The sequence below is a fragment of the Pan troglodytes genome, chromosome 4 (genome assembly GCF_028858775.2).
Source record: "Pan troglodytes isolate AG18354 chromosome 4, NHGRI_mPanTro3-v2.0_pri, whole genome shotgun sequence".
In the NCBI taxonomy this organism is placed as follows: domain Eukaryota; kingdom Metazoa; phylum Chordata; class Mammalia; order Primates; family Hominidae; genus Pan; species Pan troglodytes.
In genome coordinates, this window is record NC_072402.2 from 77460770 (window position 1) to 77484576 (window position 23807).

Here is a 23807-nt window from a genome sequence, read left to right on the forward strand (position 1 = left end):
TGTCATCTGCAAACAGGGATAATCTGACTTCCTGTCTTCCTATTTGAACGCCCTTTCTTTCTTTCTCTTGCTTGATTGCTCTGGCCAGGACTTCCAGTACTATTTTGAATAGGAGTGGTGAGAGAGGGCAGCCTTGTCTTGTGCCAGTCTTCAAGGGAAATGTTTCAGGTTTTTGCCCATTCATTATGATGTTGGCTATGGATTTGTCATATAGATGGCTCTTATTATTTTGAGCTATGTTTTTTTCAATACCTAGTATATTGAGAATTTTTAACATGAGGGTTTGTAGAATTTTATTGAAAGCCTTTTCTGCATCTATTGAGATAATCATGTAGTTTTTGTCTTTAATACTGTTTAGATGATGAATCACATTTATCAATATACGAATGTTGAACCAACCTTGCATCACGGTAGATAAGCTTTTTGATGTTCTGCTGGATTTGGTTTGCCAGTATTTTGTTTAGGATTTTTGCATCAGTGTTCATCAAGGATATTGGCCTGAAGTTATCTTTTATTGTGTCTCTGCCAGGTTTTGGTATCAGGAGGATGCTGGCCTCATAGAATGAATTAGGAAGGAGTCTCTCCTCCTCAATTTTTTGGAATAGTTTCCTCAGAAATGATACGAGTTCGTATTAGTACATCTGGTAGAATTTGACTGTAAACCCTTCTGCTCCTGGGCTTTTGTTGTTGTTGGTAGGCAATTTATCACTAATTCAGTTTTAGAGATCATCATTGGTTTTTTCAGAAATTCAATTTCTTCCTGGCTCAATATTGGGAGGGTATATGTGTCCAGGAATTCATCCATTTCTTCTAGATTTTCTAGTTTATGTGCACAGAGGTGTTCATAATATTCTCTGATGGTGATTTGTATTTCTGTGGGGGTCAGTGGTAATATCCCCTTTGGCATTTCTAATTGTGTTTATATGGTTCTTCTCTCTCCTTCTTTAGTCTAACTTGTGGTCTATTTTATTAATTTTTTTCAAAGAACCAGCTCCTGGATTTGTTGATCTTTTGAATGGTTCTTCATGTCTCAGTCTTCTTCAGTTCAGCCCTGATTTTGGTTCTTTCTTGTCTTCTGCTAGCTTTGGGATTGGCTTGCTTTTGGTTCTCTAGCTTTTTAGCTGTGATGTTAGGATGTTAAATTGAGATCTATCTAACTTTTTGATGTGGCCTTTTAGTGCTATAAATTTCCCTCTTAACACTGCCTTAACCATGTCCCAGAGATTCTCGTATGTTGTATCTTTGTTCTCATTAGTTTCGAAGAACTTCCTGATTTCTGCCTTAATTTCATTATTTACCCAAAAGTCATTCAGGAGCAGATTATTCAATTTCATGTAATTGTATGGTTTTGAGCTAATTTCTTAGTCTTGGTTTCTAATTTGATTGTGCTGTGGTCTGAGAGAGTGTTATGATTTCAGTTCTTTTGCACTGTCTGAGGAGTATTTTATGTCCAATTATTTGATCAATTTTAGAGTATGTGCCATGTAACAATGAGAAGAATGTATATTCTGGTGTTTTGGGTGGAGAATTTTGTAGATAACTATCAGGTCCACTTGGTCCAGGGCTCAGTTTAGGTCCTGAATATCTTCGTTAATTTTCTGCCTCAATGATCTGTCTAATACTGTCAGTAGGATGTTGAAGTTTCCCACTATTATTGTGTGGGAGTCCAAGTCTCTTCAAAGTTCTCTAAGAATTTACTTCATGAATCTGGGTGCTCCTGTGTTGGGTGCATATATATTTAGGATAGTTAGGTCTTCTTGTTAAATTGAACCCTTTGCCATTATGTAATGCCCTTCTTTTATATTGTTATTTTTGTTGGTTTAAAGTCTGTCTTGTCTGAAATTGTAATTGTAACCCCTGCTTGTTTCTGTTTTCCATTTGATTGATAGATTTTTTTCCATCCCTTTATTTTGAGCCTATGTGTGTCACTGCATGTGATCTGGATCTCTTGAGGACAGTATCCCAAAGACTCTTGGTTCTTTCTCCAGCTTGCCACTCTGTGTCTTTTAATTGGGGCATATGGCCCATTTACATTCAAGGTTATTATTGATATGTGTGGATTTGATCCTGTCATCATGATGTTAGCTGGTTATTATGCAGACTTGTTTGTGTGGTTGCCTTATAGTGTCACTGGTCTATGTACTTCAGTGTGTTATTGTTGTGGCTGGTAATGATCTTTCCTTTCCATATTTATGGCTTCCTTCAGGAATTCTTTTAAGGCAGCGGTTATCTGGTGATAATAAATTCCCTCAGCATTTGCTTGTCTCAAAAGGATCTTATTTCTCCTTCACCTACGAAGCTTAGTTTGGCCAGATATAAAATTCTTTATTGGAATGTTTTTTAACATGTTGAATATCAACCTCTGATTTCTTCCGGCTTGTAGGGTTTCTGCTGAGAGGTCGGCTGTTATTCTGATGGGCTTCTCTTTGTAGGCAACCTGACCTTTCTCTCTAGCTTCCTTTAGCAGTTTTTCTTTCATTTTAACCTTAGAGAATCTGATGATTAAGTGTCTTGGGAATCATCTTCTTGTGAAGTTCTTACTAGGGTTCTTTGCAGTTCCTGAATTTGAATGTTGGCCTCTCTAGCTAGGTTGGGGAAGTTCTCATGGATGATATCATGAAATATGTTTCCCAAGTTTTTTGCACTCTCCCCATCTCTTTCCGGGCCACCAGCGAGTTGTAGATTTGGTGTCTTTACATGATGCCATATTTCTCAGAGATTTTATTCATTCCTTTTTATTTTTCTCTATTCTTGTCTGTGTCTTATTTCAGAAAGCCAGTCTTCAAGCTCTAAAGTTCTATCCTCCCATTGGCCTATTCTGCTATTAATACTTGTGATTGCATTATGAAATTCTTGTAGTGTGTTTTTCAGCTCTATCAAGTTGGTTATGTTCTTTTCTATACTGGCTATTTTGTCTGTCAGCTCCTGCATTATTTTAATTTATTCTTAGCTTTTTTGGATTGGGTTTCAATGTATTCCGGCATCTCAATGATTTTTGTTCCTATCCATGTGCTGAATTCTATTTTTGTCATTTCAGCCATCTAAGCCTGATCCAGAACCCTTGCTGGAGAGTTGGTCATTTGGAGGAAGAAAACACTCTGACTTTTTGAGTTGTCAGAGTTCTGGTGCTGGTCCTTTCTCATCTTTGTGAGCTGATGTTCCTTCAATCTTTGAAGTTGCTAATCTTTGGGTTTTTTTTTTTTTTCTTTTAACTTATTTGATGACCTCGAGGGTTTCATCATGGTATAAGATGGATTCAGCCAACTGGCTTCATTTCTGGAAGGTTTTAGGGGGCCAGTTCTCAACTCCCAATTCCTGTACTGCATGCTCTAACCCTGGGGAACTTGTACTGGGCCCTGACTTTGTTCTCTGGCTCCTCAAGGTTAGGAATTCACTGACTTAGAGTGGCTGAGGGACTCCCTGACCACTGGTCATTACACTCTGATGGGTCGTATCAGCCAAAGCATTTCCTAGTTCAGTGACAGTGGTATCCATCCTCGTTTGCACCAGCAAACCAGACTTGGGCCCCAGAACGTGCCAGCAGCAGCAGCAATGGCAGCATGGTGCAGTGGGGTGCATGCTTGTCAGCTGCAGCAGGGTGCTAGTGGGTGCTGGGGTGCCTGCCTCCATGCTGGCATTCACCACAATGGCAGAGGCAACGCAGCTCAGGAGTGGGGCAGGGGGGCGGGGTTCCCCTGCTGGTGACTGCACACAGTCATGCTGGTGGCGGTGTTGGCACAGGGGCAGGGTGCTGGCAGGCGCAGGTCTGTGTGCATTCTCTGTGTGCCACAGGCAGAGGCGGTTGCTCAGAGTGGGTGGGGGAGGGTCCACTGTTCTCTGTGCCTAGTTTCATTCCTACAATAGTGTTGGCACAAGGGTGGGGCACTGGCAAGGGCCTGGCTGGCAGGCTCTTTGCCCACCAAGGCTCCGACTGCAATGGTGGTCAGTGGAGGCAGGACAAGATGTACACAAACACACATGTTAGTGGGGCAAGGAAGGCAGAAGCTACCCATCCACACACATGTTGGCAAAGTGATGTGGGGAGTTGCTGTGGGCCTGGGGGAAGCTGCAGTGTGGGGTGGGAATGGATGAACTGGTGCATGGGTTGGTGCATGGGCTGCCCCACTGGAGCTCTTCACCAGTCAGGCATGGCTTGCCAGGGCAAGAGCTGTGATGTGCGCCCCTGGGGCATCCGAGGCTGCCCTGCAAGCAGGTGTGGCCAGACTTGGGCCCCAGAATGGGCCAGCAGACCAAGGGGTGCTTGAGTCACACTAGCCCCATCTGATAGGCAAGACTACCCTGCAGAGTTCACGCCCCACAGCTCCCATAGGGCTAGTCTCCTATGGGAGCAAGTCGAGCCAAGGGGAGTTGGCAATCCCTGAGCATGCTCCACTATAGATGCTCTGGGCTCTACATCAACTGGCTTGTTGCCCCTACCACTTTTCTAAGCAGCTCTCCCTGACAACTTGAGTGTCCATAGTGGTCAAGGGGTCTCCGTCTGCTGGGGTCCCAGAGAGGCCTTGATGAGGGCAAGTTGCTCCTTGCCAGCTCAACTCACCCATTCCTCTGGAGTCATTGGGGATCAGGCATGAGTACTGGTGCATGGTAGCCTCTAGCTCCATGTAGGGTTCCCAGCTTCCTCCCCATTCAGCCCACTTCAGTGTCTTCCCTCTGTCCACTGGTGGTGCCTTCCCTCTGAAGATCTGTTGGAAGTACGCCAGCTGTCTTGGTCCCTTGGTGGCAGATCTTCCACCTGGCTGAGTCCAGTTGGTCATCTTGCCCTAAGGTATTTTTAACTTTTTAACTTGGGTTGCCCAATCAGAAAGGAAAACAGATTGGGATTGTCAGATTCAGCAAATAGAAATATAGGATGCCCAGGTACACCTGAACTTCAGATAAACAATGAATAATTTTAGTATATGTCCCACATATGGCATGGACATATTTACATTTAGAAAAATATTTCTTGTTTATCTGAAGTTCAAATTTAACTGGGTGTCCTATATTTTATCTGGAAACTATAAAACATGTCCTCCTGATTCTCCCTTTATCTGGTAGCTCCAAGGCACCATGCCACCCCAGTAAGATACCAGAAGTTATAGCCACACTGCAAAGAATCCTGCACTAGGAGTTCTGATCCTCAGATCTAGCACCCAATGTATGATAGGTGTTTAATTTGACCAAAACACTTACCATCCCTGGGACTTTGCCTCTTCATCTGTAAAAATAGAGATAAGAATTTCTTTCCTATCTTAGTAATTATTGTTGTGAAGTCCAAACAAGATAAATAAAATGAAATTGCTTCCCATAATAGAAAGTTGTTATTTGCATATATGTGAATTTAGGAACCTGATGCTCTGCCTTCTTCCTTGCTCTGAAAGCCAGTCCCACAGATGAGCAGATTGCCTGTGAGCATCTGCATCCCTTACCGTTCCTAAATTCACAGTCTCCTAGAACCACTGCTGTGGATTCAGCCCTTCACAGTAAAGACTAAACAACTAGAATGAGAAATGTTGGTCACCAAAGTGATCCCCTAAGTTGATGACCAGGACATTTACTTTCAGACCTCTGCCTAAAACATAATAATGTTTTTTCATCAACACTTTAATACATCTGTTTCTCTGGAGATAGAATTCGTGTTTGTGTACCAGTTGTAGAGAAATCACTTTTTAAATTCAGAGAAAAGTCTCAACACACACATACATACACACACAAAAAAAATGGGGAAAAAAGAGAGGCTCTGAAATGCTGAGATCTGCGATCACAGCCTTTATTAACAATATGCAACCAGTTCCAGAAAAAAAATTCAAATAAGAACTGGAATAATTATCCATACTTGCTAAGTAAACACTCGATGTGGTTGCTATCAAAATGAAAATTTGTCATGTCTAGTTTGACTCTGAGCACCCATAATTAAGTAGGCTTGGCAGCTGTTTTTAATTCACGCACCTAAGGAGGAAAATTATATGCTTTATCCAGTAAGGGGATTGTGATTTTTATTTTAAATTCTGTCTCTAAGGAATTTCTTACCAGAATGTGAAAGAGTTTTCTTTACTTGTTTAAAGCAAACTGCTCTCGTCAGACTTTATAGGAAGTACCACAATGCAATAGGGAATTTTATTATTTCTGTAGTTTACTTAGCATTTCAAGACATTTACCATTTTAATTATTTTCCTCGAATGTACTGTTGTGTGTATCAATGTAGTGTCACTGCTTCCACTGGACATTTAAGTGGGTTACTGTCAAGTGTTAAATAACTATTTTTTTTGTTTTTACAAAACACCTATTTTACAACTATCTTCTGCTTCCTGCATGACCATTGTATACTATTAGCCATGTGTGCGGTCTATACCTCTACTTGCATATCATGCAAAGAATAAATTCTGTGAAATTAATTTTCCAGGAAAATAGTATTCAAATATATGTTGTCTAGAAGAAGTAACACTTCTTGTTTTAACTGTGACTTTTAATTCTAATTAAGATTTTCCTTCTTAACCTCCTTGTGTTTAATTTAGAACACGGCCTCAAGACCTTAATATTTTATAATAGTGACTTTACAATAACTAGTTACTGCTTTTTTCCTAAGGTACACAGCACTGGAGAGAAGCAGAGCTAAGGAGGTGAAGTGTCTGTCTGTCTTGCTGAAAGCAGCTGGGAGTGGGAAAAAATAGTCTTGTCCACTTTTGGCTATCTCAAGATGAACATGGAGCTCTCCAGCAGAGGAAATGTCTAGGAGGATAAGGTGACATCTATCAAGTGAACCTACTATGCGAACACATCTGCTGATAGGCCTGACCCATTTCTATCATCTGAGAATCTCAAGTAGCTTGTCCACCAGCCACAGGTTGTTAAACATTGATGGTGGATACTGTAGATGACCTTGCACTGTCCTTCAGAGAAACATGAATCTGAATATTCCCCAATTTGGGAATATCTGGAGATTTTTCAGGCTTAGAGAGGTTTTTTTTTTTTTAATTTTTTTTTTTTTTTTTTTTTTTTTTTTTGGTTTGCAGGTCTTTTTAAAGTTGACCATGCATTAGGGCCATAACAAAGCTAAGCTTTAGAACTAAACAGAGACTGCTTATATCTAGAGAATTACAACCCATTCTTAGAAGTAAATTCTTTTTTGTTGTTGTGGTTGTTGTTGTTGTTGTTGTTGTTGTTGTTGTTTTTGAGACGGAGTCTCGCTCTTTCGCCCAGGCTGGAGTGCAGTGGCGCCATCTCGGCTCACTGCAAGCTCCGCCTCCCGGGTTCACGCCATTCTCCTGCCTCAGCCTCCGGAGTAGCTGGAACTACAGGTGCCCGCCACCACGCCCGGCTAATTTTTTGTATTTTTAGTAGAGATGGGGTTACACCGTGTTAGCCAGGATGGTCTCTATCTCCTGACCTCGTGATCCGCCCGCCTCGGCCTCCCGAAGTGCTGGGATTACAGGCGTGAGCCACCGCGCCCGGCCCTTAGAAGTAAATTCTTACTTGCCACTTTCACTTTGCCATACTCCCTTTTATTAGCCTATCACCTAGTTTAAAAAAAAATACACATAAGCACACACACATAAACTTTACATTAGTTAGCTCAAGTTTCTTATGCCCACTTTACAGCTAAGGTACATGTATCTCAAAGAGATGAGGTGACTTCCTCAGGGCTCCACAATGAGTAGTACCCAAACTGGGCCTCCCACCCACCTATCCTGATATCTAGCGCAGTTTCTGCTTCACATCAATGTTGCCTCCTTCTTCTTTCTACTATGGATTTGTAGGTTATTGAAAAAAAACTATCTTTGGAGGATAAAAAATCTTTATAAAATCTAAATGCCAACTTACCAGTTTAAAATTCAAATGGAAGTCTTCCCTAAACTATCATGTAACAAGTGTTCATTCATTGAAAACTATTTATTGGAGCCTACTATGTGCCACGCATTTTGATAGGAGCTAAGATAAATTGATGGTCAATTATGAAATAAGACATACTTTCCCTCACATTCGTGAAACCTAAAGTCTGTGAAAGGAGACAATTAAGCAAGCACTGGCAAAATTGCATGATAAATGCTCTTATAAGAGAAGCACAGGGCACTACTGAGAGGCTGTAGAAGGTTCTCACATCATCTTCCACCTAAATGACATTTATGGAGCAGTTACTGCATGCCAAGTATTGTCATTGCTTTGCAAGTATCATCTTATTTAATACACATTCAGGCTTATGCACTCCAGTCATGGATTAGAAAAATGAGGAGACGCTTCAGAGATTAACTGACTCTCCCAGTCACAAAGAAAGAAAGGTGGAGCCCAAATTCAACCAGGCACTATGGTTCAAGTCTACACTGACTAACCTTCCACCTAGGTCAATTATAACCTTCTCAGAGAGAAGATTACGATGTTTTTCTTGCTAAAGTAACCCAGAGTTCTGTCCAGTGTGGCAGAAAGGAATAGATGAGTGGTTGGCTTGAAATGGAATCTATTACCATTTCTAAACAAACAATTTCACAAAACTGAAATAAATCCCACAAGAAGATTAATGAAATGCGTCCAAGGCACAGAATTACTTTAATTTTCCAGTTGGTTCACCAGCTGAATCTAAGAGTTTGGTTGCTATCTCTGTTGGACTAAAGTAGAGTTTTTATCTTCTATAAATCAATCAGGACAGTGGAAATCACCAAATGACATCATCATAACCACAGAGTACTTAATAGATGCAGCCTTTGTGTCTTGCTACTTAAGAAACAGCTAAGCTTCAACCATCTTAAAACTTCCCTTTTTGCAGACTGGCCCAGCGCCAAACTTGTAATGACACGCAGAGTGATACATTTCCTCATTTCTTTCAAGCTTCTCTTGAGTTTCATTTTTCACAATTTTTTTTACCATCTGGACACATTCTACAAACTTTCCATTCACCTTGCTTATAATGCTTTTTTATCAAATAAAACCATTTATTCTTTATTCTTTCGTGGCCAATGTTTTTTCTTTCAGACACTAATTAGGAATCTGAAATATTGCTAGCAATTGAGAGTTAAGGATGGCCAAAGTTTTTCAAGAATAACTAGCCCATTTTGTTTGGTTTTGCTTTGCAATTTAGAAAAGGAAATCACGTTGCTTTTGAAAACAAATGTGGTGAAATTGTAAGCCATGCCATTTTTATTCTGGCCTTCCGTTGAAACTCTCTTTGTGGTCAGCAATGCACACAAAGTCCTGTCTAAATCAGCCTCGAGCAATATACATAGAATATACATCTCATTTTCAATAATAAATATGTTGGCAAACTAGGGCTAGTGGAAATAAAATGACTGTGAAGTAGAATATATTATTTAACTAAATTTATTCAGCACGTGCTTTTGCTTTTTGTATTCTGTTTTTCTCACATATGCCCCAAATCAGAAATTTCTTCCTTTTATGCCTATCTTACCTGTATATTAAAGACATATTTAATTTTCATGAAATTTTTTTTAATGTTTGTTATCTCATATGTTGTTAGGGTAACTGGCAATAAGCCTATCTTCCCAATTATGATGAATATTTGAAGTGACTCTGTAAGTAATTTACAAGTAAAGATTTTTATCTAAAAAAAGTTATCCACTTCATTTCCTTTTTATCAGTTCTCTGAATGTCTTTTTTCCCAAAAATATTTACACTTTTTTGGGTTTTTTTTCAAGGTTTATACTCCTATGGACTTTTTAGAAATAAATATTCTATAAACTCTGAAAGTTTCAAAAGAGGGCTAAAATGTATTTTTATAATCAAAACAGTGCTGAATAGGGTATATCACTTCCAAGCAACTATAATAAAATACAGCTTTTTTGGTTCTATAAGGGAATTGTTGAAATAATATCTTAACGTCATCTACTTTGTCTTTTGAAGAGAGATGAGGAACCTCTGGAAAAAGCAGCTTGCCCCTAGTATGTCAGGTCTACAAGAGAGGGGAGACATTGGATGGAGTGTTCTATGTGGCAGGGAGACCTCCACTCAGCAGGACACGGTGAGAGTTTCTTAAGTGAGTACAATATAAAAATATAATTTGGCAGAGCAAGAGAAATATAAGAAATCAAGCGGAATAATAATAAGGAAAATGATTACCATTCTTTAGGGTGTGCTTATCGTATGATTATGTGTCAGACATTCCTCTCAAATGTTGCCATGTTTTAACTCACTTTACCACCGTAACAGACCTGGGAAGATCAGAAAACCCATTGGTTTAAGCTACAAATAGAGAAGATGTTGAAACACAGAGAAGGCATAAGAACTAAAGGGAGACACAACCAAGAAGAAGCAAAGATGGAAGACCATGCAGGAGTGGACTGAGCACAGAGTGGGAGGGTGACAGCAAGGCTCTTGGTGTCAGGGAATGACTGAAAAGAATAAAGCCAAAGAACTCGTACTCAAGGAGATGGAAGCCTCAAGAGGGCCGAAGCAATGGAAGCTTGACTTAGGGTGGGGGTGTCCTTCAACTTTGTGGAATTATGCTACAAGGCTGTATTTGCCAATTTTCACACTGCTATAAAGAACTATCTGAAGCTGGGTAATTTATAAAGAAAAGAGGTTTAAGTGACTCACAGTTCCACATGGCTGGGGAGGCGTCATGAAACTTACAATCATGGCGGAAGGTAAAGGGGAAGCAAGGCACGTCTTATATGGTGGCAGGAGAGAGCGAGAGTGAGGAAGTGCCACACATTAAAACCATCAGCTCTGGTGAGAACTCACTCACTCTCATGAGAACAGCAGGAAGAAAGCTGCCCCCATGATCTGATAACCTCCTGCCAGGTCCCTCCCTCAACACATGGGGATTACAATTCAAGATGAGAATAGGGTGGGGACACAGAGCCAAACTCTATCAAAGGCATTCTGCTGATCCCTACCACCTGCCAGGCCCTGTCCATTGTCTGCAGCATGAGCCATAAGCATCAGCCCATCAAAAATGTTCATTCCCACCTCCCAGCTTCATCCTTGTACCTCCACTTCCTGTCCTGAAAGAGTTGGAGTTAACTGGTGAACTTAATACAATTGGGGGTGAGGGTTGGGGGGGCAGAGCGGGCAGAAGGGGGAAACAAGCAGAAGATTTAAAATGAGTAGGCTGAGGCTTTAGTTCCAGTCCTAAAATCTAGGTGACTTTGGGCAAGTTGTTCCTCCTCTCTGGTCCCTTATTAGTTCCTATTTAAATGTCGGCATTGAAGTTAATCTTCTTGAGGTCTGTTCCAGCTCTAATGGATGTTTTCTAAGGCAGTCTAATACAATAGATACAAGCATGCTTTTCACACATAAAAGCTACTGTTGATTCATTTGATAATAACATTCACACATAAAAGCTATTAGTGATTAATTTAATAAAATTCCAGGCTTTTAATCCATACTGGTTTAGCTTGAAGTATGGAGGTGTGAATTTAGGTAGTGTGTCAGGGAGATTACTCATCCCAGACAGGTGGTTTGGGTGTGTCCCAGCAGGGGCAATCAGACCTGTCTGGGTCATTCAGCCACCCACCACATATCTGCAGAGCACAGACTCACGCTTGAGTCAGATGCTCCCAGATCACCATACTCTAACAATTAGCCACACCACAGCCATTTGTCTTAAATTAACTTAGAGCGTGTTAGCTGAAGCCTAATTAAACATTGGCAGTTGCTTAGGAAAAACAATTAAAAAGTCACTCAGCAATACCATCTTGTCATTACAGAAAGCTTTAATAGGCGGGACTTGCAAAATATGGAAAATCTTTCCCTCACATGTGTGCTGGCTTCTGCAATAGCTAATGGACTCATCTAGAATAACACCCTGCCAAGGGTCTTTGATGGGACAGCTGTTCTAACAAGGCAGCTCTCAGGAATATCAGGTGTTCAGGGTTTTTTCTACAGCTGGCAGTAAACAAAAAAAGAAAAGCAAATTTTGTTTTATTCATCACAACAGCTGGAGAATGTATAGAAAATACTCAAACCACAAAATAACAAATGCAATCCAAACATCCCCAATTACTTCTAAATTCTTTCTTCCACTCTACAGGCCTTTCTCTTACTTTGTAGGCATTTGGTGGGATTTTCCTACCTACCCGTTTCCCAATCTCAGTTATTTCTGACACATTGTTGCTCCCTCAAAATTGAAAATTATCCCCTCCCACTATGCTTTGGTGCTTAAGATTCTGAATATAAAGCAATATGACCAGCACCATCCCTGGGCTTTCCAAAAATGGCCTAGAGAAAAAGGCTTGTCAAATGAATTCTTAGTTTTTCTTGTCAGGCTGTGCTTATGTCTCTCTTGACCTCCTGACCTGTGTAAGTTGTCTAAGGTATTCATTGCTTTGAGCTGTCCTTATAAAAGTATCAACTTGAAGCTGATTCTGTGGTAAATAAGAAATAAGAAAATCAAGTCACTGTCTCCCAAAAAGCAATTCAGTGGCTCAGCTGAATCTCTTCCTCCTGGTGTTTCCATGGAACCGAAGTGGGCTGGCTCTGCCAACTTCTTTTGCCTTGATTCCTCACTCTTTCAGCTGATGATAGAATCATTTTTGTCCCCAAAACTCACACAGGCACTAGATTTGGGGTATTGACTATGTTACCAGGGAAAGCCTTCCACTGCCATGTAGTGGGGAGTTTCCTCAGAAAGTATATGAAGGCCAAAGAAAGTAGGGAGGGTCCCTGCAAATCCGCAGCAAGCCTTGCCTAAACAAAGGGAAAAGGAGGGTGCTTGGGGGTGGGGGGGCAGGTAGAGGAGGCCTCAGATACGATTTGATATCCTGTAATCCACGGTAGGTGGCCTCTGAACTCTGCCCTGAAAAATCTGTCATGTTGAGACAGAAAGACACCCTGAAGGTGAGCACCTGTAGATCTCTGATCTCTAAGCCTCTTGCTGGACGCATCCAAGACAATGTGGAATAAAGTAGCAGTTCAGGAAGTGTGTTTCCATGCACTAGTGAAAGGTGAAAATATGAAATAAACTACCCTGGGTTGGTCTTTCATGCCTACTTCTGTATTTTTTTATTTACTTTTGTCATGTTTTTTGATATATAATTGTTTGAAATTTGTATCCACGCAATGTTCCAGCACTGGGAATTATGAGAATGGTTCTGGACCCTACAAAATCAATTGACATGATTTTTCATTTAGAGCAAGACCACATCTTCTGGGCAGGCCCAGTAGCTCATGCTTGTAATCCCAGCACTTGAGACTAAGGTGGGAGGATCACATCAGTCCAGGAGTTCAAGACCAGCAGGGTAACATAGGGAGACCACCCACTCTCTACAAAAGACTTTTAAACATTAGCTGGGCATACTGGTGCATGCCTCTAGTCCCAGCTCCTCAGGAGGCTGTGGTGGGAGGATAGCGTGGGCCTGGGTGGTTGAGGCTGCAATGAGCCATGATCGTGCCACTGCACTCCAGTCTGAGCAACAGAGCGAGCCTCTGTCTCAAATAAAATAAAATAAAATAAAGACCACATCTGATTTTGTTCAGTTCACTTTCACCCTACACTGAGTAAATCTCCAGAAAGAAATCTAAGGACTATGTAATCAGTCAATCCACTCAACCCACAACGCTACTGGAGTACACTCATTAAGCCTCAAGAGACCTGTAAAGAAAAGGTCATCCAAAATGGAGCAAATAACCAACCAGCATGCAGGTATTCCTGATAGCTAGTACACGCCAAGTCATCGGGGGACTCTGAACTTTCTCTACACATAGTTTTTAAAAGAAAAGATAGTAAAATATCTCCTTCCTTCATAATGCCAACACACACTAGTATGACAATTTGTTACAGTATCATTCCTATGAGGTAGGGGAAAAGAATGATGACACTCATAAATCTATTGGTTTAGATACAAAATAAATTTTCAATCCATGAGTGTGTTCACTGAGAATATATAAAATAAATTAAAATTTGACTTTCAATTTCTTAACTCACAGTCCTATAGCCAAATAATCTGGACCATCCACATCTACTAAAATCAAATTGGCCGCTTCTCCAGATTATTGGCTCTGTGGTAGCCAGCCTGCAACATGGCCCCACTCATTCTTACATCCTGGGATTCATGGACTTGTGCATTTCTCCTCCCACTTTTTACCATGGTTGATCTATGTCACCAATAATAGATGGAAAAAGTGATGGTGTATTACTTCTGAAGATAAGTCATGAAAGACCTGTGACTTCTGCCTCATACCTTTTCTCTTGGATTGCTTATGCTGGGAGACACTAGCTACCATGCTGTGAGGACGCTTAAATTTCTTTATGGAGAGGCCTGTGTGTGAAGAGCAACTGAGGCTAGGAGCCAGTGAGGAGTTGAAGAGTCCAAGTCGTGCCAATGGCTGCATGAGTGAGCTTGGAAGTAGATCCTCTAGCCCAGTCAAGCCTTGAGTGCAGTCTTGCCCAATATCTCAATCACGACCTCATGAGAGACCTTGAACCATAAACACCCAACTGAGCTGCTCCGTAGTGCCTGACTCAGAAACTATAAGATAAATATGTATTGTTTTCAGCCATTACATTTTGGGGAAATTTGTTATCTGGTGGTAGATAAACTAATACTGTCTCTTTCCTGATCTTAAATTATTTTAAGTTCATGCTGTATCATTGATTTCCTTAAATCTACATACCCCAAAGTAACTGTTTTTGTCTTCTAAAAGTGCAGGTCAGAAATTTTTTTAACCAACTCAAATAACATGTAAGATTTTATTCCAAGAATATATGCTGGAAAAGACTTCACAGTCCTGTTAGCTATAGAGATTAGTTCACAAGGCTTTTCTTTAAGGATTGGGTCATACACAGACACACAAACATATACACATGACCACAATTCATTAATTTGTTGATACAAATCTTATCAAAATGCTAAACTGGAATTGAGACAAAAATAAATGACAGTGGAAGGCATTTTAAATGTATCATCTGCTAAAATGAATTCATCTCAATAAATTCCTCTTAATGCTTTAATTATTTAAAGTAGAAAAACCTCTACACCTGCCCCTCCAGAGAGTGTTAGAACCTAAAAAATTAAGTGCTTGAACCATCCTTCAGTGCCACTTTTCTCTTTATATGAGAGGCAAACACTGAGCGTGACTCATTCGCTCTCATGTCTCCCTGGTAAATCCTCTTTGTGGCTAAATAAACTGACACTCAGTACGAGTTTTGTGGTTTCAAAACTGCTCCTCAGTTTTGCAATATATTCCTAACATGCAGACAATGCCAAGTTCTGCCTGACTTCAGCTATCCCACAGAAGAAGCATGGCCCTGGGCCTCAAATATTTAATCCCCTGAGCTGTGTGTTAGCTTGAAATCCTCTACTCAACCGAATCCAATTTACCTCCTCTTCTGTCAAAGCAGCTTTTAGGCAGAGGTCGATGACTTGAGAAGTCACCTAGTGAAATCTTTTTCAAGTCTATGCTATTTACTGAAAAGAAAATTGGGTATACTTAAATCATTGCAAAGTTCCCTGTAACTTTGTGAAATAATTCTCTAATGAAAATAAATGGCTGTATCACTGAGGAGAAGAAGATAAGAAAAGAAAAACTTATTTCCATGCTTTTTTTGTTGTTGTTGATTTAAAATGTCAGTAACCATAAGTATGTGAGCTAATGCATATGTTAATTAGCTTTATTTAGCCATTCCACAATGTATACATAGTTCAAAACATCATGTTGTACACCACAAATAAACCAATTTTTATTTGTCAATTTAAAAAATTAAAAATTGGCCAGGCACAGTGGCTCATGCCTACAATCCCAGCACTTTGGAAGGCCAAGGTAGGTGGATCACCTGAGGTCAGGAGCTCGAGACCAACCTGGACCACATAGTGAGACCTCAACTCTACACAAAATTAAAATTAACAGAGCATGGTGGTGCACGCCTGCAGTTCTAGCTACTTGGGAGGCTGAGGCAGGAGGATCACTTGAGCCCAGGAGATCGAGTCTGCAGTGAGTTGTGATTGTACCATTGCACTCCAGCCTGGATGACAGAGGGAGACCCTGCCTCAAAAATAAAAATAAAAATAAAAATAAAATGATACCAGTAACTATAATAGTTTAGGTAATTTGTGCTCCATAAGAGTTCTTTACTCACAATTTATTCTTCACAAATGAACCAGTCAATGACGAAGGAAGAGAGGATGACCACATATCTGAGCTGAACCATTAGCATCTAGGACAAAAGATTACATGTCCAATATGCATTAATGATTTCCATATGCAGTGCCTGAAATACTGTGACCAAAGAAAGAAAAAATGCTGATTACTTTCCTTTAACAATCTCTAAGATCTCTAACTCAAGGCAACAGCCCTCAATGGGTTTACCCTGCAGAGCTTGAACTATTTAAAATTTAGGTTGTTTCAAAGTTTGATCTTAATTATATGTTAGGTACTTCTTACAAAGTCTTCTCTAGAAATTATTTATTCATTTTGCATCTATTTTATAGGCATAGATGATATTATTCAGTTTTTTGATAACTTCATCCTCAGAGTTAACTGCCCTTAGAGTTTCACTAATCCAAGTTCAAAGAAGACTTAGTCTCCTGAAATGCAAGTATTAATGATGAAGATTTTACCAAAAGTCCACACATTTTAATGATGAAGCTTTAGTTCTAAAATGTACTCTTATATAATGTGCTCATAAAATTAGACATTCAGCACTGTCCAAGAGAATCTTCTACAATGATAGAAATGTTCTATTTCTCCAGTGTTTGGTACAGTAGCCACTAACCACCTGTGGCTTTTGAACACTTGAAATGTGGCTACTGCAATTGAAGAACTGAATTCTAACTTTATTTCATTTTAACTAATTTAAACTTGACTATTACAATGGATGGCATAAATGGAGTCTCATGGATTAGCACATTTTGCCCTTTGAACTAGAGTTGTTTCAAAGCTAAAAATGGTGTCCATACGGGGCTAAGTGAAATAAGGCTCCACCTAACAATCTCTAGTTTTGAGCCTACAAACTGAGAGAAAACTGTCTCAATACCTATGCAAATTGAGAAATCTGTATGATCAATACCTATGTAAATTGAGAAATCCATATGATTGAGTCTCATCAGTGTGGCTTTCCTATGCCTTTCGAATGATGGGTTTCTGTGTGTGATAGGTTCTGCGGAGCGTTTGAGAGTTAGAGATCTAGGGTAGTGCTGAATTACGCATTCTTATATGTTGCCTAAACTAGCTCTTATCAAAACTACCTTCTCCCTAGAACTATGACTTTGCTTCCCTCACTTTACTGATTATGAAATAGATGCTGAAAACATTTAGCCCTCCATTGCAAAAAAAATAAAAGCACTTCAATTTTTTTATCCAAAAATGTCTCCCTTTCTCAACCACTAGGAAATTCTGTTGCCTTTTTTTCACTTCTGCTGGAGTTGCCCAGAGGGGCACCAGAAAGCAAGACTGAAAGCCATCAGTGGCAAGAACAAACACAATTTTTGAGCTTTCACAGTGGTAAGATATTTATTGTAAAGATCAGCAATGTCTGCCTTCATATTTCCATACTCTGATCTTTTGCACAGCTTAATATTTTAAATGATGTCCATAGGACTAAATGTTCTGAGGACACGTTGATAAGTAATATTTTACCAGATATGTAAGCATCCAAATTTACAAATTAGATGTTAGTGAGCTTCTTGTCCCTTTATAAAAGGATTTCTTGGTTTAGAAGAGATCTGTATTCACTCCTCTAAATAGAAGTATATATAAAAGGTACATATAAATCATTACCAAACCTAATTTATTGTTCTATGCTCTATGAGTCTGGGTAACTGAAAACTTTATTAATTGTTGCATTTGCCCACTAAAAGCAATACAAAGGAGAGAAAAAAGCAGTCCCCAAATTATACTGCATTTATGAAAATACTACGATTAGAATCACAGAAATTCACACAGACATGCAGTACTATAACTTCAGGTAAAATGACAAATTGTTGATTTTACCAAATATTTAGCTGGAAGAATATATTTTCAACACATTATTTTACCAGGAATACCCACTGCCACCCCTGCTTCAGAAGTGGATTTGATTTCTATAGAGGGAGCATTGAATCTGTAAGCTATTGTTTCTTCCCTGGCTGTCAGGAACAGCCTGTGTCCCACCCCTTTCCACCCTTTCTTACTTAGGATCAGGCCACAGGTGCACCAAGATCCCTTCAAGGAAATAAGAAGCCTATGTCTTACAACAGCTTGGTCTGAGGCTTCCTCCAGGCTACTGGTGCCTCCTGCCTAATATTCAGACCTTTGCCTAGATTCTGGCTTTTCTCCTATATTATTTGGCTTCATTTCATTTCTGGCTGAGATTGCCGGTCTGGATTCCAACACGTTTTTCATTTAGTTTCCCAAGTTCTGGCACATCATCTTATCAGATGTAACATTTTCTTGCTTGGATTGTTTTTTCAACTGGTTCCTTCTTGCCTTAGTTGGAATGAATGAATGTGACTCTCTTTCCATCTTGATTTGTGTTTCTATACTTGCTCACCTCCCTTGTTTGTTTTTGTTTTCTGGACTTACAAATCTTAAAAGCAAAATGAGGCTCAGAGAGACGAAGTGATTTCCCCAAGGTCACATAAGGAGAAACAGTAAGATCATTGGGTTTTCAGCCCCATCTACCTTTCCCCATGCTGTCTGCCTCTAAGAAGCCACACTTGGCACTGATAACAGGAAGACCGGTTATCCCAACTGGCAGCCCAAGGCTCTAGCTTTCCATTCTGTCCTCCCTTGAGTAAAGACACAAAATGTAGAAAAGCAGAAAACTATCAACCCAGGGACTACCTAAAATACACAAAACATAACGATAGAACCAGCTTGGAATTAAAGGCCCTTGGGCTTAACAAAACCGCGACACTGATTTATGTTTTATTAAATAATAGCATAGTTATACCGAGGGGAAGTTCCAAACATTGCTAACAACATAAAATACTTTTATAATTGAAGAAAGAGTTTCATTTCAGCTTCTGATGATCTAATAATTTAATTGCAAGACATGCAATGACTGAGTAATTTATTTTTTTACCAAACAATAATCAATGTCATGTGGCTGTGTCATGAGAATTTATTATTAACTTAACTGGTATATTTCAGCTTGACATTCCCAGGACAACTTGCTCTTTAAGAATGAGTCAAACCTGATGACTTATGTCCCTTGGAAAGGTAAGTAGATTATTTCTAAATTCTACCACTCTTTCTGTGGATATTTGTGTTTACGAATCTGGAAAATACACTGCCTTTTGCCTAAGCTGCCAAGCCACATGAGCAAGAGAATTGATTCCAGGAGTGTGCCTTGAATCTTTAAGTCTCTCTCTTAATGAAATTATGCTGAAAATGGTTATAATATTAAGACTGGGATAATGCACAACATAAACCAAACAATACTCTAAATGAGCTCATGTATTCATTAGAAATATCTAAATAGTATTCAGTAAAGGTGACTCATCTCACTAGTGTCTAAATAACGGGTGAAAAAAAATTTAATAGTTTTTTCCAGGTTAACAGATAAAACTAAGAAAACTTCCAAATACATTTAGGGAAGTCTGGTGTCCCAAATGCATTTCACAGCAAAATATGTGTTGGGTCTTTCTCAGTTCCACAGCTACATCACACAGCAGGGATGGAAGGACAGCATGACAATAGCTTTTACTTTCCGAATGGATGTTTAAGTAATCTGAAGAAGACACTTTCTGCTGGGCTCTATTCAATCTGTAGTCTATTGCAGTGTACAAGTAAACATCAAAACCCCCTGCTTCACAACTGTCATTTTTGGCTCTCATTACCAATGGGCCAAATTAGGTTAGGGCAAGATGGTCGGCAGATGGGCAGGGCAGCATACCAAAGGCACCCAAACCCACCAAAGCCAATATAGGAAAAAAAAGAAAAGAAAATCACCCAGGGAAGAGGCCTTTGGGCAACATCCCAATTCATTGCAGCTAGAAAAGAAGAAGGGCTGCTTTTAAGGGTCTCAGCTTTGGCAAGACAGCCACAAAGGCTGTTGTTACCTCTGGCACTGCAGCAGAATCAATCTAACAGGAAGTGGAGACAGTCCAGCAATGCCATGGCAACCGCAGGCTGCTGCAGGAGGGAGGGAGGAGAGCCAGCAGGCAGGACTGATGGTGACTGGGAGGGTGCACTCCGATGAAGGCAGCCTTGGGGACCTATCTCTGGTACCAGCCCCCAGGGAAGGTCACTTTTCCCTGGGAGTAACTTCCATTAGGGAAGAGAGCAAAGCAAGTCATAAATGGAGCCACAGGTGCACAGAACCCAGGGTAAGGGGGTAGGTGAGTGTGCTTGCGGTTCCTTTTTCATGAAGAGCAGCTCTCATTCCTGCCCTGCAATGTCACAGGTCACCCTGAGATATCAGAGACAGAGAATCAAGTGCTGCTGCTGTGAGACAGTAACGCAATGTAAGACAATCATTCAGGAACATTCTATTGGAGTGCTCACCCATCCAAAGTATTAACACCCTGATTCAAAAAAGGCTATTGGAGCTTTTTTTTTTCTTTAAGACCTACCTTCCTCTCACTAAGCTTATGATGATGACAATGATATATAAATACCACTGAATGTAATCAAATAAAACAGTTGGATGACACCATGAAAGAGAGTTTAACTCAAGAAGGTCAAAAGGGCAAAAACAAATGTGAATCATAGAGAGAAGATATAGGAAATCTTTTCTTAATCCACTGCAATGGCACTTCATGATCAGTAAGTTTTCCTTATGTCAAATTAAAGTCTCTTTTGCCTTAATTTTAGTCGCTCTCTATCCCACCCATTCAAACTCCAAGGGATCACTGCTGATATCTATATCTTGCATCTCTTCATTATTTCCCCCATCTGTATAATAAGGCTGATGATCTTTTTTTTTTTTTTTTTTTTTTTTTTTTTTGAGATGGAGTCTCGCTCTGTCGCCCAGGCTGGAGTGCAGTGGCGTGATCTCGGCTCACTGCAAGCTCCGCCTCCCGGGTTCACGCCATTCTCCTGCCTCAGCCTCCCGAGTAGCTGGGACTACAGGCGCCCGCCACCACGCCCGGCTAATTTTTTGTATTTTTAGTAGAGACGGGGTTTCACCGTGTTAGCCAGGATGGTCTCGATCTCCTGACCTCGTGATCCGCCCGCCTCGGCCTCCCAAAGTGCTGGGATTACAGGCGTGAGCCACCGCGCCCGGCCGGCTGATGATCTTTAAGTATTTAAAGATGTTATATATGCTGCATCAACAACAAACCTATAGCAGAATACATATCCTTACATAAAACAGAAGCTGCTAGTTGTCCCTCGACATCCATTCTTCCAATGTCTTTCAAAGTAATAGAACTCCCAACTTTTAACTGGGCACAAGGCCATCTGAAATAAAGACCACTTAGCCCATCTTCCTGTGCAGCTAGAAATAGCCATATTACTAAATTCTGGCCAAAGGAATAGGAGCAGAAGTTATGGAAACAACTTCCAAATTGTGTCCTTGAAGCACAAGTCTTGCCCTTTTGCTCTCCCTGCCTTTATATTGCTCTTGAAAATAATCCTGGTGCAAAATCACATTAGATCAAGTGGGCAAAGGCAATACTCTGGGGATAGTAGAGTCACAAATAAATTTCTGACAACCTCATGGAGTACAGCCACTATACCAGCCCTGTACCACCTACTTCTCATACTACACAAGAGACTTCTATCTTGTTTAAGCCAGTACTATTTTAACTTAAAGGCTTTCAGATTGTTTAACCTAATAAGCATAATTATCTATACTTGTCTCCTGTGTTGTATCAACCTGACCAGCAAATGGGTGGGCTGCACTAATACAGGCTTTATGGGAATTGGCCAGAGACTGTCTCAGGTTATCAGAAATCTGACCCAAGAAGCCAAGATTCAGCAAGAGTTGAGGTTGTAATATAAGAGAGTAGGGATACAGCCAAAAAAAAAAAAAAATCAGAAAATCAAGCTAAGGCAGGTCAAATCTGACAGATTCACACACAGCAGAGAGCCTCAAGGAAAATACACATGTGTTTTCAGATATATGGGAAGTCTAGCACAGTGGCCCAGGCAGGTTGTCAGAAGCTGGGCAGAGGAATTTCAAAAGCTGAAAAGAACATAGCTCCAAAGTGAAACGTGCATATTTATTCTGCCCACTGGCTATGGTCTTCTGACATCTTTCATACTGAAGTCATCCAGGTTTACTGGCCTGGCTGCCCCCCACGGTTCTCTAACCTTAGTCCTTTTCCTCCACCTGAGCAGGAAACTCATTACTTATATCAGAGGGGTAGGTTGTATTCTTGCAGTGAACTGGAGATCTCACTGGGGGAAGGAAACCTAGACCATCAGGATTCCTCTGGAACCAGTGGGAGAAAAGGTCTTTAGTACAGGGTTGAAAAGGCACTGTCTAACCTGGTAAATGCTGGCCACATGTGCCTACTGAACACTTGCAATGTGGCTAGGCAGAATGGAGACATTCTGTAAGTGTAAAATACACCCTGGATTTTGAAGACTTAGGACAAGGAGTGTAAAATATCTCATTCAAGTTTTTGTATTAATTACACATTGAAATGAGACCAGGCACTGTGACACATGCCTGTAATCTCAGCACTTTGGGAGGCCAAGGCAGGAGGATCACTTGAGGTCAGGAGTTCAAGACCAGCCTGGCCAACATGGTGAAACCCTGTCTCTACTAAAAATACAAAAATTAGCCGGGCGTGGTGGTGCACATCTGTAATGCCAGCTATTCAGGAGGCTGAAGTAGGAGAATCGCTTGAACCCGGGAGGCAGAGGTTGCAGTAAGCCAAGATGGCGCCACTGTACTCCAGCCTGGGCAACAGAGCAGGACTATGTCTCAAAAATAAAATTTTTTAAAAAGAAATTATATTTAATATATATTACAGTAAATAAAAGGTATTATTAAAAACTAATTTATCCTGTTTCTTTTAGCTTTATTTGTGGCTTTCAGAAAATATGAAGCTACATATGTAGATCACATTATATTTCTATTGAACAGCACTTGTCTAACAAGCTGAGTTTCTAACATTTGGAAGAAACTTCTGTTTTCTCAAGTGAGAAAACTTTCAAACTACAAACACCCTAACACCTGAGTCCCACTCCATCACAAAAGTGGCATACAGCCAATTTGACTCACGATGTTTCCTTCATTTTCTTGTCTGATGAGCCCACATCTTTGAGGTTCATGCAAACACCCAGTTCTGGGAATGAGATTCTGTGTGCCATTGCCCATGGGGAAATGACTGCTAACCAAATTCTTGATCTCCACCAATTATTAAAAGGCAGTTCTAGCCATTAAACATTCAAAATTCTATTTAGACAGACTGTTAAAAAAAAAAAAACAGAGACACTTCTCATATTGGCTTTTCTTATTGACCTAACTAAACACTCATTGCAGTCTTGTTCCAAAACTGTACCTTCCATTAGCACAAAGGAAAACCTGTTCTTATAGTTCATGTAGCAGGGTAAGGAATATAGAAAAAAATGTAAACAGTAAGCCTTTTGTGAAGAAGGAAATTCTCTTTGTCCTGCCTATTCTATTCTGAAAGCACAAACTGAAACTTTTACAAATGTATTGGCGACCTCTAATGAGAACAAAAGTGGAAAGGGAATGATCTCTTCTCTCCCTATAGCAAAGAGTCATGGCTGACACCACTATAGCAAAAACAAACAAACAAACAAACAAAAACACCCACAGGTTTACAAGGGAAAAGCATAGCAAATTTATTATGAATATGTGCATACCTGGGCACAGAAGTTATACAAAATGTGAATACAAAGAGGGTCAGTTGGTTGATGCTTAAATACTCTCTTCAAAGAAGGACACATGTATGGATCCAAGAAGTGGGAGACAGACATTATGGGAAGGCGAGGGGCAGACTTACACAGGAACAAAGGCT

The 23807-nt window shown here is 40.2% G+C and overlaps 1 protein-coding gene and 1 long non-coding RNA gene across 3 annotated transcripts in view; both read left to right on the forward strand.

Annotated features, from left to right (window-relative positions):
• The window catches only part of LOC129143978 (parathymosin-like), a 376200-nt gene that overhangs the window by 288683 nt on the left and 63710 nt on the right, over positions 1–23807 (forward strand). Inside the window, exon 4 of one of the 2 annotated variants that reach the window (XM_063811320.1) lies at positions 6587–6742. The exons of the other annotated variant lie outside the window; for it this stretch is intronic. The gene's annotated coding sequence lies outside the window, so the exon portion shown is untranslated. Of the gene's footprint in view, positions 1–6586; positions 6743–23807 lie in introns of those variants that run through there. 2 annotated transcript variants of the gene reach the window in all.
• LOC134810085 (uncharacterized) lies at positions 6663–12936 on the forward strand. The gene is made up of 3 exons (XR_010157258.1): positions 6663–6742; positions 9850–9967; positions 10156–12936. It is a non-coding gene; the product is annotated as an uncharacterized LOC134810085 (long non-coding RNA).